General features: G+C 48.9%; 1 protein-coding gene across 3 annotated transcripts in view; it reads right to left on the reverse strand.

Annotated features, from left to right (window-relative positions):
- Positions 1 to 16,732, reverse strand: part of bcas3 (BCAS3 microtubule associated cell migration factor) — a 275,380-nt gene that overhangs the window by 2,400 nt on the left and 256,248 nt on the right. The window lies entirely within an intron of this gene.

The following is a 16,732-nucleotide window of genomic DNA, read 5'->3' on the forward strand; positions in this document are numbered from 1 at the left end:
TAGACTGACCAGTAGACTGACCCCCACCAGTAGACTGACCCCCACCAGTAGACTGACCAGTAGAGTGACCCACACCAGTAGACTGACCCCCACCAGTAGAGTGACCCCCACCAGTAGAGTGACCCACACCAGTAGACTGACCCCCACCAGTAGACTGACCCCCACCAGTGGACTGACCCACACCAGCTCTCTGGGGGTGGAGCTGATGTCCGACGTGGCTCCGCCCCTCCACCTCCTCCAGCTGCTGTGGCGAGCGTCCCCCCAGGAGGAGCCTGTTACTGGTCTTACTGGCTGTAAACCATCTCCACTGACACACGGACAGAACGTGACGAGCTGGAGCGGAGCAGCGTGTTACACGTGATGCATGTGGTGCAGCGTGACGTCCATCAGGCCTCGGGCGTCGTTTCATCTCCTTCCTGTGCAGCGGCGAGCGGAGGACGGCTGTCAGCGACACGCTGAGAGCAGGACGTGATAATGCACATACACGAGAAGAAAAGCACACGCGTGACCGCTGACAGACGGCCGTTTTGCCTCAAACAGACACGTCCTCCACTGTCGGCCCTCGTCTTTGGAGTCTGATCAATCAATCAATCAATCAATCAATCAATCAATCAATCAATCAATCAATCAATCAATCAGCTGGTTTTTGGCGTGTGGACCCGGTTAAGTTCTGACAGGTTTATTGATCCGCCCCCCCTGACATTTAATTCACCGTTTGTCTCCAGCCTGAGGTGGACTAACCTCACATACGACGCGTCGTTGGACGACTGCAGCTGGTGTGGTGGTGACTAAAGGGTTAACTCTGGTGACATCACGGGTTCCCGTCTCGCTGACTAACTAACACACACACCTGACCCGAGAACACACACCCATCGCCTTCTGATCGATCAGTTCCGGGTACTGATAGGAACTAGAACACTCAGAGATCAAACACCCACCAACACCTCCCCCAAATAAACCGACCAATCAGAAAACCCGTATCAATAACTAATGTTTCTTTGATCTGCTTTATGTCAGATGACATCATCCCTACTAATCCTTTAACCCCGTAAACCCCTCAACGCCCGGAGTCACATGTTTACAATCAAACGTCTGATTGGATGTCCATCGTGGAGACTCAGCGACTGAAGCTGCTCCATCTCAGCTCCATGGTGGTGACCTACACCTTCACCCCCCCCCAGTTAAACCGTTGGACCTGCAGAGGAGCCCGGTACCATTCCATCCTGCGTCAGCTGACCAATCAGCAGCGACCTTCAGGCGAACAGGAGCTCTAATTAGCTTCAGAGTCTTTTCTAATTCATACAGCGCTGACATCAAACCGCAGCGTGTTTAATATGTCCGGCAGATGTTGGGGGGGGGTATGGAACCAGTCTCTGTCACGGAGCGTGGGGGGGGGCATGCAGGAAGTGGGAGCGTCTTGCTTCAGCCCAGGAAACCCAATACAAACCACACAGTTATTACCCCGGCTAACACGCCATGTGCCGCTCTGCGGTGTTATCCCAGCCGCCAGTCCCCCCCCCCCAGCCCCACCCCTCTTTAATTCCCCAACACGATGCAGAAAGAGATGCTGCAGTAATCCCAGAGATGGGGGCCAGCTTCAGCCCGACGGGGCCGTCGGTACGACTACAGTGAAACACTAAACATGAAGGACCTCAGCGTTCAGAGGACCGTCACCAGTGAAGGAGCAGCGCCTCACAACGTGTCACGATTACACCAGACAATAGTGACAATTAGTCTGAGATAATAGATTTACAGATTTAGAAACGGACTCAAATGAATTCCCAGCATCTCCAGAACAACTGCTAGCATACAGCACCTCACGTGAGTGTGGAATTATGGGATGGATGCTGGAATCTGTAGTGCAGAACGTTTGAGGTGATTCTACAGTTCAGCTTCAAACAGGAGAAACATCCAGTCCACCAGCGTCTCGTCTGCACTGGTTGTGTCCTTTAATCCCAGTGAGGACAGACGTGTGTTATAGAAGAGATCCACAGCGGGTGGGGGGGTCTGTGTTACTGGGTTTACTGGGTCTCATTCTGATTTACTGTGTTTTATTCTATTTACTGTGTTTTATTCTGTTTTACTGTGTTTTATTCTGTTTTACTGTGTTTTATTCTACTGGTTTTACTGTGTTTTATTCTGTTTTACTGTGTTTTATTCTGTTTTACTGTGTTTTATTCTTTTACCGTGTTTTATTCTATTTACTGTGTTTTATTCTATTTACTGTGTTTTATTCTGTTTTACTGTGTTTTATTCTACTGGTTTTACTGTGTTTTATTCTGTTTTACTGTGTTTTATTCTTTTCTACTGTGTTTTATTCTGTTTTACTGTGTTTTATTCTACTGGTTTTACTGTGTTTTATTCTACTGGTTTTACTGTGTTTCATTCTGTTTTACTGTGTTTTATTCTGTTTTACTGTGTTTTATTCTACTGGTTTTAATGTGTTTTATTCTACTGATTTTAATGTGTTTTATTCTGTTTTACTGTGTTTTATTCTACTGGTTTTAATGTGTTTTATTCTGTTTTACTGTGTTTTATTCTACTGGTTTTACTGTGTTTTATTCTGTTTTACTGTGTTTTATTCTGTTTTACTGTGTTTTATTCTGTTTTACTGTGTTTTATTCTGTTATACTGTGTTTTATTCTGTTTTACAGTGTTTTATTCTACTGGGTTTCAGGTGGGACCCCTGGGACCCCCGTCCTAGGGCCCCTGCTGTTTCAGTTGTGTTCTATTATTGTCTAAATGTGTCTTCTTGACACCCTGGAACCAGAGCAGAGACATCACTGTCTGCTCAGACGAGTTTTTCTTCTATTAAATGATTTTCAATCCATCATTAATTTGAACTTATTTAGTGTGTGTGTGTGTGTGTGTGTGTGTGTGTGTGTGTGTGTGTGTGTGTGGTATGTTTATGTGGTGGGGGTATGTTTGAAGGCTGGGGTGGAACTACGATCCAGATGCTCTGTAACTGTTTTGTACTGAAGCTGGTGGTATTTGTGTTTAAGGGGGGGCAGGAAGGCGATAACGGACGCCTGGACTTCAATCTGCTCAGCATCATGGCCCCCCCCCCACCGCGGGCTTCATCCGGAAGAATATGGGTCATGTGTAATCATATCAGTGTTTGATCTGTGGGGGCGGAGCCTCAGCTCTGGTCTCCACCAATGGGACGCCTCTCAGTGCTGCCCCGTTTCCACCTCCATTACCTCCTCACATCACCGGCCGTTTGCCTCTGGCTGAAGCCCCAGCAGCGACCTGCCCCCTCCAGCAGTGACCTGCCCCCCCCAGCTAGCCTTTTTGCCACCCTGAGCTGGATGTGCCCTGATGCAGCGACACTGTAGGGCAGTAAGCTGCTGAACGGCCAGTAAAGCCCCCAAGGCCCTCTCTAGTGCCGTCTAATCCACCTCATTGTGTGCAGCCTACAGCCATTCAACAAGTCTTAACCCCCGCTGCCCCGGCCCCGGCCCCCCCAGGCTGTAATGTTGGGTATCTGTTCCTCTCAGGCTGACTCACCAGGTAACTTAAGTTATTTACAAGGCTGTTTTGTCCCAGGTGATGTGTGGATGATGCCACCTGGAGGGGGGGTGGGGGTGGGGGGGCAATCCAGACTAGCTGTTCTTTAAAAAAGTTTTTTTCAATGACAGAAATGATGCTGTTTGAAGCTCCAATCAGGGTTTACATGTTTTAACTTTTTATTTTCATTCTTTGACAGACTTTAACATAATTCTGTACAGAGTCCTGGAGGGACAAGAAACGAACCTTTAAATAGAATTTATTATTATTATCATCATCATCATCATCATCATCATCATCATTATTATTATTATTATCATTATTATTATTATTATCATCATCATCATTATTAATATCATTATTATTATTATTATTATTATTATTATCATCATTATTATTATCATTATTATTATTATCATTATTATCATTATTATTATTATCATCATTATTAATATTATTATTATTATTATCATCATTATTATTATTATTATTATTATTATTATTATCATTATTATTATCATCATTATTAATATCATTATTATTATTATCATTATTATTATTATTATTATTATTATTATTATTATTATTATTATTATCATCATTATTAATATCATCATTATTAATATCATTATTATTATTATTATTATTATTATAAAGCGACTGTTTGTTTCCTGCTCGGACCTCCTGATGCAGGGCTAAGGGGGGTCGGGGGGGGTTGACTCCATATCTCAGCATCTCAACAGTGGTTTGATTCCTGGTCTGGACTCTGGGGGCTACTGGGACCAGAACTGTGTTCTGGGACACAACCGCTGGTCTGACTTCAAAGGAGTGAAGTCGCTGTGAGATAAGAGTCAAAGGAGTCACAGCAGCACAGGACACAGCTGGAGATACCAGGACAGGGTTCTCTGGGGGGGGCGGGACGGAGCGAGGCTGTTTTTAGAGGGGTGTCCTCACACAACATGACAGACACATATAACAACACCGCAGCCAGCTAATACTTCATCAGCCAATCAGAGGGGCCGATGAGAGAAGGCCCAGCAGCCCCGTGGGCAGCCAACGGCGCTAATCCTCTTAACACAGAAAACACACTTTCATTTCCACAGACACACAACCCAGAGCTAGCCTGAGATGCAACGAGAGAAACACACACACACACACACACACACACACACACACACACACACACACACACACACACACACACACACACACACACACACACACACACACGGAACAGAAGAAGTTATAGTTCAGACAACCTGTCGTCCTCATCAGCGCTGATTTAAGAGAGAATTATACGTCGTTTAAAGTAACCAGAAGAGTTTTTCACTAATATTTTTATTACTTGTAAAAAAATCTAAATGATAATTAAAATGATTTTCACTGTAAAAACAGGAAACTGGAATCTCCTGTTTTATTATGTGATCAGGACACATTCTGAAAACACTAATTTAACATTCAGATTAAAAACATGAACGCTAATAACACCAGTTGGCTAAAGAACAGACTCTGTTCATCAGCTAATGTTTTACACAACTTTATGTAAAATCATAAATTCTGGGAAGCTAATGAATGAAAGAGTTAACATTAATGGAATGAAAAGATCTTAATTCTGACTATAAACTACGTGTGTAATCCACGCTAATCCCACACAGCCCCAGAATAACTGCTCTGTGTTTTGGCCCCCGCTCATCGATTGTGAACGAATTCATAATTCACCAATACAGCAGAAGCATGTTGCTGACAGACGTGACTATAGGCGTGTTGGTTAGAACAGAAAACACGGAACACGGAACAGAGAACACGGAACGACGTTAACATGTTGGAATGATATTAAACTTTAACTGAGACGAGTCTCTATGGCGACGGACCCAGTGCCAGCCATCCGTCAGCCCATCTACCCTCTCTGTCCTTCTCCCCCCTGGGGGGCGGGGCTGGGGTGGGGGCGGTAACCACGGCGATTCTATACTTATCCCAGCTGATTGTTTTTGTGTTTAAACTTTAATCTCACCGTCGGCCCCAGCTGGCTCTGATTAGTGCTCTCACGTCACATTCCAACCCCTCACACACACACACACACACACACACACACACACACACACACACACACACACACACACAGAAACTGAAATGTTTTGAAAGAAAAACTTTTTATCTTTTATATAAAAAGGAAACGACATGACTTTGAAATATGAATAAAGTGTTGATTAAAGCTCATAAATGTGTAGACTTTCTCGTCCAAATGTTTCTATCAGCTCCAGAAACATTCCAGCAGCAGTAACACTTATTACATTATTATATTTATTCATTGATCTATTTCCTACTTTATTGATGAGGCTGGGGGCAGGTCGGGGCAATAAACCAGAATATTGTGGTGCAGGTTCTGATTAAGGGACGGTTTGATCACTTCTTTTAATGATGCAAGATTTTAGAGACAGTGCAGAAAGTATTAACATGTTTCAGTGACTGCTTTTAAATGCCCCTGGATGTGGGGGTGCTGCTATGACACCCGTATTGACCTATCGTGGACCTGGATGTGGGGGTGCTGCTATGACACCCGTATTGACCTATCGTGGACCTGGATGTGGGGGTGCTGCTATGACACCCGTATTGACCTATCGTGGACCTGGATGTGGGGGTGCTGCTATGACACCAGTACTGACCTATTGTGGACCTGGATGTGGGGGTGCTGCTATGACACCCGTACTGACCTATTGTGGACCTGGATGTGGGGGTGCTGCTATGACACCCGTATTGACCTATCGTGGACCTGGATGTGGGGGTGCTGCTATGACACCCGTACTGACCTATTGTGGACCTGGATGTGGGGGTGCTGCTATGACACCCGTATTGACCTATCGTGGACCTGGATGTGCAGGTCCTCATCTGGAGACATGAAGTCTTTGTCCAGATGTTATCCTTTAGGTGTGTTTATGTGACACACAATCCTCCAGACAATCCTAGTTCAGCTCAATCCAGAAGCGACAGGCACAGATGAAGTGTTCAGGAAACTGACCAATGGGCTCCCGCCCCAACAGGAACGCCCACCAGCGGTCAGGTGGCCGGTGAGGCTCTGGGCTCCAGCGTTAATCCACTGGGCTGTCAGGTTCAACTGGGGGGTGGGGAAACCAGCGCTGAACAGAAAGCATGGTTTATTGTAAGGACTTACAGATGTTTCACACGTGAAGCATGTGAGCGTCACCCTGTGAGCGGCTCTGGATCCTCAGAAAGCCGTCCAGCTGAAGGCCTGACCCCCCCCAGAGGAAAGCTCATTAGAGTCCACCGGAGATCATCCTGATGGCTGTGAAAAGCCAGGCTTAAGCCAGGCTTAACACACCCTCCTGCGTGGAGGACGGCACACATTAACACGCTGGGCGTACGGCACATCGCCGGAGACGGCCGGGCGGCGGCGGCACTGGGGGGCGGAGCTTGCCTGGATCACGCGTGGTTAAAGTCATTCATACTGTAAGTGTCACACCAACACGTTGGCTCGGGTGTCCTCCATCACAGCAATGCTTGAAGCACCTTCAGAACAAACGGGCGAGTTCACCGAGGAAACACGTCGGCCCCCCCCTCCAGACGCCCCCATGAGTCACCGGCCAACAGGCTGCCCGATGAAGGAACCCATGAAGAAGAAAGTGGTGATGGATGGGGCCGGCTCGCGGCCCCAGCAGCTCGTCCAGCTGACCGCGGCGTTCCCACCGGCTTCTCATTAGCGTGTTCTGAGGCCCCCCCCAGCGGGCCGGGACATGCCTCACACCCCGTGTGAGCCGCTTTGAATTAGGCCTCTAATGAAAACCAGTGTGACCCCGGATCGGACCGGCTACCGACTCACAGCCGCCGCCACACCGGACTGGAAATGCTTTCTATAGGCCGGCTGCTTTACACCTGGGCCAATCACAGAGAAGCACAGTCACATGGGTCCAAACACACAACCTGCATCGACTACATCAGCTGGAGGTCAGGGGTCATCAGGATGTGTGGACATCTCCACGCTTCTACGTGTGTAACTCAGTACAACACACTGCTGTCAATCACACCACTCTAACACACACACACACACACACACACACACACACACACACACACACACACACACACACACACACACACACACACACACTCGAACACGTTTCTCCTGCAGGTCCATCCTACCCTTTTATCTTAGTCCCAGTCTGCTGATGAAGACTGTGGTTTGTGTTCATCTGGTCTCTTTCCTGTGAACACACACATTCAGAGATGAAGTGCATCAGCAGTCAGCACCTCGAAACATCTGCAGACGCATCCGGACACACGGCCACGCCGTCACATGACAGTGGCCTGATGTCACGTGACACGCCGGGGTCCAGCGGTCACGGATGGGTTTGGACAGGACGGCTGGACTCAGCTGGAAGCGGCCGCTGGTGTCGGTGTCCTGTGATGGACAGCAGAGTGTCAGGAGGCTGTCCCCCATCATCACGTCACCATGTGACCGGGGGGGGGGGTGAATGCTGAACGCTGTGTGAATGGATGCTGTCTGAGCAGCTTCTACCACACATGTAGTTGGTGAACACGCTTTGGACACGTGGCACAAACAAACTGGACTGTGTGTCTGGACCTCATGACATCTCTGCCAGCTCAGACTGGGGGAGTCCAGCCCCAGCAGGCCCCCCCCGTTAAGGAGACGCTCCTCTGTTTGCTCAGCCTGAACAAACCGAAGGCGACGTGAAGATGATCCAGCCGTGATCTATGCTGGCAGAGCGGCCCCCCGCCAGTGGAACCAGTGCAGTGACAACAGCGGCAGTGAGCTCAGACCGTCAGGCCTCGTCTCCACGGCGTGAAGCCGGTCAGCTGATCCGTGGAGCGACGTGCAAACGCACACGCCATCCAAACATCATCCTGGGGCCTCACCGGATTCATGCACGACACAAAGTCATCACATCGTCAGCCCCACGGGGGCACAGGACGTGAACACTGCAGGCCAGTGCCCAGCCTGGATGAAGGAAGGGCATCCAGCATCAAAAACTTCACCAAATAAATATCAGCGTTCATTGAAATTTGGAAAAAGGATGACACACTGTGATGGCCCCTGAAGCCAAAAGGTGGTTTATTAATGGAACACAGCCGGTCCCTCCGACCGTCCAGTCGTGTTCCATCAACGTTGTTTTCTTTATTATTTAAAGTCACGTGAAGAGATCAGTCGCTTCTGCATCAGAGACTGAAAACATGAAACTAACCTGTATGTAGGACCTCATGTACCACACACACACACACACACACACACACACACACACACACACACACACACACACACACACACACACACACACACACACACACACACACACACACACACACACAGAGTCAGCAGGAGGTCAAAAGGGAAGCGTTCAGCTGTTGTGTATGAACCCTTTTGAGAGGCGTCTAACAAAGAGGGGCCTCTGCTGCGTATGGATCGCCTTTATGTACAGTAGAAAAGCTGTTTTTAAAGGAACAAATCTATCATGCTTGACTTTAAATAAACAGCACGATCGTCGTCGGGTTTTAAAAAGGTCAGCTTTTAACTTGAGGTTTGACCGGTAAGGAGCATCATTTCCTTTATCTGCCCTAATGTGAAGCAAATGCACTTTCTTTGAGCGGGGCAGATAGGGGTCAGGAGAGCAGGGGTCACATGATTTACATCCACAGAAGATGAACCTCCGAGGACATGCAGCCTCCGAACGTTAGCCGTTTTTTGATTTGATATATATGTTGATATATAATGTTTCTATATAATACATGTTGATATGTTCGTTGTGATGTCAGTGAGACACCAGTTGGTGCGAAGTGGAACAAACTAGTTACACCATTACCACTAACAACACACCATGGAAACGACCCTGTCAGCTACACAGATGTCGGTTTGTAGGTCCTCATCTCAGCCTCCGAAACAGAAGAAACGTCTCTCAGGAACACCATGATGCTCAACATTAAAACGATCATTTCCTTATTGCTAAATTTGTGTGGAGATAATGAGATGATGCTCTCGTGATGACAGCATGTCTTCAGCCTGGAGTACATGCTTTTGATACATCTGATCAGTTCTAATGTAATAATCACTGCTTCAATCTGGGACATTGGTCTGCACAGACTGTTGATTATTGTCTATTGGAACGACCTCAGGACGGGATGGAGACGCATTTTAAAACGACATTCCTTGTTGTTGAAGAGATAGTCGGTGGGAGCTGCTTTAAAAAAATATAGATGTGAATGTGCTTGAATGCACCAGCCAATGGGAAGGGAGGACACTTCAGGGTCACTGGGGGCTACAGGTGTGTCGTGACAAAAACATCATTTCCAGATTCCCTCTCATGCTAGCTGCTAGCGACGGTTCATTGTCAGCTTCTCCAGAATTACAGGCTGTTTGTTGTTGTCAGTGAATTATTCCTTTGCATCTCACATTATAGTACGAGTGGATCAAATACAGGCTAACAGATTACGTTTGATAGCAGCCAAGAGGCCACAGATTAGCTAGATTATAAGAACAAGCGTTAGTGATTAAAAATAATCTTTAATGTTTCAATGTAAAAATGAGTTCATCGTTAAGTTTGATTGTTCATCAGAAAGTCACACTTCCTGTTTCTGGATGTCGTCTAGACCAGCCTTTATTCTACAGAAGGGTTAATGTCAGACAATGTTTAATGGGTCGTCCCTTTAAGGTTGGAGGATAAATACAACACAATAAAACCATACGACCAGCATGAAACTGTTTTATTAAATCTAATAATAAAGGTGAATCCAGTTTGTACCAAATTTATTAGCAGCGTCCATCGTAACGTCACTCCAACGTCTGTTTCCTGTTGGTCCTGTTGGCTTGAGAGTTTCAGTTTAGTGCAAATGTATTCTGTGTTAGCGGCCGGAGCGGCCCCTTTAAGAAGGTCGTCATGTGACCGAGGCCGGAGCGGCCCCTTTAAGAAGGTCGTCATGTGACCGAGGCCAGATCGGCCCCTTTAAGAAGGTAGTCATGTGACCGAGGCCGGAGCGGCCCCTTTAAGAAGGTAGTCATGTGACCGAGGCCGGAGCGGCCCCTTTAAGAAGGTAGTCATGTGACCGAGGCCGGAGCGGCCCCTTTAAGAAGGTCGTCATGTGACCGAGGCCGGAGCGGCCCCTTTAAGAAGGTAGTCATGTGACCGAGGCCAGCATCTCCACCAGTGTCAGAGTGACTCATAGATGTGGAGACAGACTGACCCACAGACCGGTACCGGTCCGTGACCCGTGGGTTGGGGACACTGGTCTAAACTCTGGACACGTGTGCATCAGGTACTCTACATGCGTGTGTCGTCCATCCACCACAGACACCATGACTGTGATCAGCCTCTAGTTTAACTGGGTTTTGATGCTTTAAACATACAGTCATGTCACTCTGTGACGTTCTGACGTGTTGGACACGGATCTGGACCGGTGTTCTGAACGGAGCAGGGCGGACACGCAGAAATGGACACGCGTGTGTGACGGCATTCTGTTCCAGCGTTATGGAAAGATTCCCTGGCTCTGTGCTGCCTCTCCATTATGCACCCTATCACTTATTCATACCAGCATATTTTATTTATACACACACACACACACACACACACACACACACACACACACACACACACACACACACACACACACACACACACACACACACAAGGTCATGTTAGGAGAGATTATGTGTTTGTTTATATGTGTTTACAAGAACATCAGTGTGACAGGGTGTGACCAGAAAGTGTGTTTCCATGTGTGTTGAGTGTATGCACCCCCCCCCACACACTATCTGTTTAAAGTGTGAATGAATGCGAGTGTGAATAAAAACACTCTGTCCACACACACACACACACACACACACACACACACACACACACACACACACACACACACACACACACACACACACACACACACACACACACACAGGAGGGCATGTGTGTGTGTGTGTGCTTTAACGTCCACTAAGAGTCTCTGAAGAGGTAAAAACATTCATTCTACTTGAAACTGGTTGTAAAATCTGTTGTTGGATCAAAAAGCTGGTTCTACTGGTGATACTGGGGCTCCACTGCCACACCAGTCATCCATGGTGGGTGAGCTTCCTCTGAAGACCCAGAGGTCAGCCTGCTTCAGGCCCGATGATGTTCCACTCCAGCATGTCTAAAGAAAGAGTTCCACCTGGTCCTGAACAGACTAAGCCTTGTCTAACTTTGTTGTTTAGCTTTAGACTGATTAAGTAAAATGTGCAAAAAAATATTTTCTCATGTGGTTCAGAAAAATCATTTCTGGTCCTTACATCATGGAAATCCATCCAACACACGTCCACAGGTGAAAACATTTCTTCCATACAAGCGACTGTGTGATAAACCCTCTTGTTAGAGATGTTCCAGTCCTCACTAAGTCCTGATGTGTCGTCATGTTCAGAGCAGTTTTGCCCATTTTGACAACAAATGAACAAATTTCAACACAAATTTATTCCTTTTGGGTAAAACAACCCCAGGGATTGTCAAGAAGTGTGAAGGTAGCCAGTGTCAGGTGAACTAGTGCAGTCCATGACAATGTTTGAGGCCTGCATTGGGGTCATGACCCTGCCACCAACCGTGTTCCAGCAGCTCGGTAAGCTAGCTGACACAGAGGTAGAGGTAGGGGCTGGAGGTAGAGGTAGGGGGCTAGAGGTAGAGGTAGGGGGCTTGAGGTAGAGGTAGGGGGCTAGAGCTAGAGGTAGAGGTAGGGGGCTTGAGGTAGAGGTTGGGGCTGGAGGTAGAGGTAGGGGGCTAGAGGTAGAGGTAGGGGGCTAGAGCTAGAGGTAGAGGTAGGGGGCTAGAGGTAGAGGTAGGGGCTGGAGGTAAAGGTAGAGGTAGGGGCTAGAGGTAGAGGTAGGGGCTGGAGGTAGAGGTAGGGGCTGGAGGTACAGGTAGAGGTAGGGGCTAGAGGTAGAGGTAGGGGCTGGAGATAGAGGTAGAGGTAAGGGGCTAAAGGTAGAGGAAGAGGTAGGGGCTAGAGGTAGAGGAAGAGGTAGGGGCTAGAGGTAGAGGTAGGGGCTGGAGGTAGAAGTAAGGGGCTAGAGGTAGAGGTAAGGGGTTAGAGGTAGAGGTAGAGGTAAGGGGCTAGAGGTAGAGGTAGAGGTAGGGGGCTAGAGGTAGAGGTAGAGGTAGGGGGCTAGAGGTAGAGGTAGGGGCTGGAGGTAGAAGTAGGGGGCTAGAGGTAGAAGTAGGGGGCTAGAGGTAGAAGTAGGGAGCTAGAGGTAGAGGTAGGGGGCTAGAGGTAGGGGGCTAGAGGTAGAGGTAGGGGGCTAGAGGTAGAGGTAAGGGGCTAGAGGTAGAGGTAAGGGGCTAGAGGCAGAGGTAGAGGTAGAGGGCTAGAGGTAGAGGTAGGGGGCTAGAGGTAGAGGTAGGGGGCTAGAGGTAGAGGTAGGGGGCTAGAGGTAGAGGTAGGGGGCTAGAGGTAGAGGTAGGGGGCTAGAGGTAGAGGTAGAGGTAAGGGGCTAGAGGTAGAGGTAGAGGTAGGGGGCTAGAGGTAGAGGTAGGGGCTGGAGGTAGAAGTAGGGGGCTAGAGGTAGAAGTAGGGGGCTAGAGGTAGAAGTAGGGAGCTAGAGGTAGAGGTAGGGGGCTAGAGGTAGAGGTAGGGGGCTAGAGGTAGAGGTAGGGGGCTAGAGGTAGAGGTAGGGGGCTAGAGGTAGAGGTAGGGGGCTAGAGGTAGAGGTAGGGGGCTAGAGGTAGAGGTAGGGGGCTAGAGGTAGAGGTAAGGGGCTAGAGGTAGAGGTAAGGGGCTAGAGGTAGAGGTAGAGGTAGAGGGCTAGAGGTAGAGGTAGAGGGCTAGAGGTAGAGGTAGGGGGCTAGAGGTAGAGATAGGGGGCTAGAGGTAGAGGTAGGGGGCTAGAGGTAGAAGTAGGGGGCTAGAGGTAGAGGTAGGGGGCTAGAGGTAGAGGTAGAGGTAAGGGGCTAGAGGTAGAGGTAGAGGTAGGGGGCTAGAGGTAGAGGTAGGGGCTGGAGGTAGAAGTAGGGGGCTAGAGGTAGAAGTAGGGGGCTAGAGGTAGAAGTAGGGAGCTAGAGGTAGAGGTAGGGGGCTAGAGGTAGAGGTAGGGGGCTAGAGGTAGAGGTAGGGGGCTAGAGGTAGAGGTAGGGGGCTAGAGGTAGAGGTAGGGGGCTAGAGGTAGAGGTAGGGGGCTAGAGGTAGAGGTAGGGGGCTAGAGGTAGAGGTAAGGGGCTAGAGGTAGAGGTAAGGGGCTAGAGGTAGAGGTAGAGGTAGAGGGCTAGAGGTAGAGGTAGAGGGCTAGAGGTAGAGGTAGGGGGCTAGAGGTAGAGATAGGGGGCTAGAGGTAGAGGTAGGGGGCTAGAGGTAGAAGTAGGGGGCTAGATGTAGAAGTAGGGGGCTAGAGATAGAGGTAGGGGGCTAGCGGCAGTGTCCCAGTCCAGAGGTCTCCGTTTGGGGAAGACGTTGCTTGAGTGACGGGTCACGAATGGCGACGAGTTCACCGCGCCAATCAGAGACAACAGATGATCAGCCACGAGCCGCCGCCGCCGTGGAGCAGACTGGGGGGAACGGATCGCCCTCAGCCACGGGTCCATCTGCACTAAGTGTGTTCCTGACCCCCCAGTCGTCCAACCGAGCCAAAACACACACAGAAGCTTTAAAAAGTGCTTCCATCACTCTCACCATCTCTTTCTCGTCTCGCCCTCATTCTCCCCCTCGCCCAGCAAACCCTTCAGATCTGTGTGTGTTTGTGTGTGTTTGTGTGTGTTTGTGTTGGTGTGTGTTGGTGTCCGTGTTCATGTGTGTGTGTGTGTGTGTCTCCCTTGAGCGAGCTGTTAAGTGCAGTGTCCAAAAAACTCCACAAAAGCCCATTTGCTGTCAGCTAGACCCCCCCATTAACACACACACACACACACACACACACACACACACACACACACACACACACACACACACACACACACACACACACACACACACACACACACACACACACACACAAACCTTTACACATGTCGACCCACTCTCTTGCACACACACTCTTCACGCCCCCCCCAGGACAAATGGGGCAGAGTGGCAGAGTTGGGCCTGGGATAAATGATACCATGATCTCCAGCCTGACGTGTCAGCAGAGGAAGACGAGGACGAAGAGGAGGAGCCGGGGCGGCTCAGAATACAGGAATTATTCTTCATCATCTCACACTGTCACCACACATCACGCTCAAACCCTTGCCTAGCAACGTGGGGGGGGGGCAGCTGGGTGGTGGGGGGCTGAAGGGCAGATATAATGACCGCACTCTGCTTTCACACTCGTCTCTTCTCTCAGCACCAGACCGACCCCAGCCAGCCCCGCGTCCCCTCTCTGGTCTCTCATTGGGTCCCTGACGTCCCGGCGCCCGCTACTCTTCCTCCACTCCTCTTCCTCCACTCCTCTTCCTCCACTCCTCTTCCTCCACTCCTCTTCCTCCATGCGTTTCTTCTTCCTGTGTGCCACGGCAGCGCGAGAAGCTTTCAGGGAGAGAGTGCACTCGTTCTCTCTCTTTCTCTTCCTTCACTCTCTGGTTGAAGCGAGGGGACAACACGGCCCTCTGGGCACGCCACACAATAATTAACTAATGCTCCTGAGTTAGTCAAGAGTGTGTGTGTGTGTGTGTGTGTGTGTGTGTGTGTGTGTGTGTGTGTGTGCTCCCATGCATGAGTGCTCCAGTCTGTGCGTTAGGCCAGCTATAGAGACATTAGTCACAATTATGCTATGTATAACATACACACAGCTCCACATACATGAAGCTGTGATTCAGCCGGTAGCTAAAAACTGGCCACATTCATGCCTATTGAGAAGACAGAGAATGACTGGAGACACATCCTGGGAGAACGTGTCTGATCCATCAGGAACATCCTGAGAGAACGTGTCTGATCCATCAGGAACATCCTGAGAGAACGTGTCTGATCCATCAGGAACATCCTGAGAGAATGTGTCTGATCCATCAGGAACATCCTGAGAGAACGTGTCTGATCCATCAGGAACATCCTGACAGAACGTGTCTGATCCATCAGGAACATCCTGACAGAACGTGTCTGATCCATCAGGAACATCCTGACAGAACGTGTCTGATCCATCAGGAACATCCTGACAGAACGTGTCTGATCCATCAGGAACATCCTGACAGAACGTGTCTGATCCATCAGGAACATCCTGACAGAACATGTCTGATCCATCAGGAATGTCTGATGAGAACGTGTCTGATCCATCAGGAACATCCTGAGAGAACGTGTCTGATCCATCAGGAACATCAGATGAGAACGTGTCTGATCCATCAGGAACATCCTGACAGAACGTGTCTGATCCATCAGGAACATCCTGACAGAACGTGTCTGATCCATCAGGAACATCCTGACAGAACGTGTCTGATCCATCAGGAACATCCTGACAGAACGTGTCTGATCCATCAGGAACATCCCGACAGAACGTGTCTGATCCATCAGGAACATCCTGAGAGAACGTGTCTGATCCATCAGGAACATCCTGACAGAACATGTCTGATCCATCAGGAATGTCTGATGAGAACATGTCTGATCCATCAGGAACATCCTGACAGAACGTGTCTGATCCATCAGGAACATCCTGACAGAACGTGTCTGATCCATCAGGAACATCCTGACAGAACGTGTCTGATCCATCAGGAACATCCTGACAGAACGTGTCTGATCCATCAGGAACATCCTGACAGAACATGTCTGATCCATCAGGAATGTCTGATGAGAACGTGTCTGATCCATCAGGAACATCCTGAGAGAACGTGTCTGATCCATCAGGAAAATCCTGACAGAACGTGTCTGATCCATCAGGAACATCCTGACAGAACGTGTCTGATCCATCAGGAACATCCTGACAGAACGTGTCTGATCCATCAGGAACTTCCTGACAGAACGTGTCTGATCCATCAGGAACATCCTGACAGAACGTGTCTGATCCATCAGGAACATCCTGACAGAACGTGTCTGATCCATCAGGAACATCCTGACAGAACGTGTCTGATCCATCAGGAACATCCCGACAGAACGTGTCTGATCCATCAGGAACATCAGATGAGAACGTGTCTGATCCATCTGGAACATCCTGAGAGAATGTGTCTGATCCATCAGGAACGTCCTGAGAGAACATGTCTGATCCATCTGGAACATCCTGAGAGAACGTGTCTGATCCATCAGGAACATCCTGACAGAACGTGTCTGATCCATCAGGAACATCCTGACAGAACGTGTCTGA

Source organism: Antennarius striatus, chromosome 6, assembly GCF_040054535.1.
Source record: "Antennarius striatus isolate MH-2024 chromosome 6, ASM4005453v1, whole genome shotgun sequence".
Classification (NCBI taxonomy): Eukaryota; Metazoa; Chordata; class Actinopteri; order Lophiiformes; family Antennariidae; genus Antennarius; species Antennarius striatus.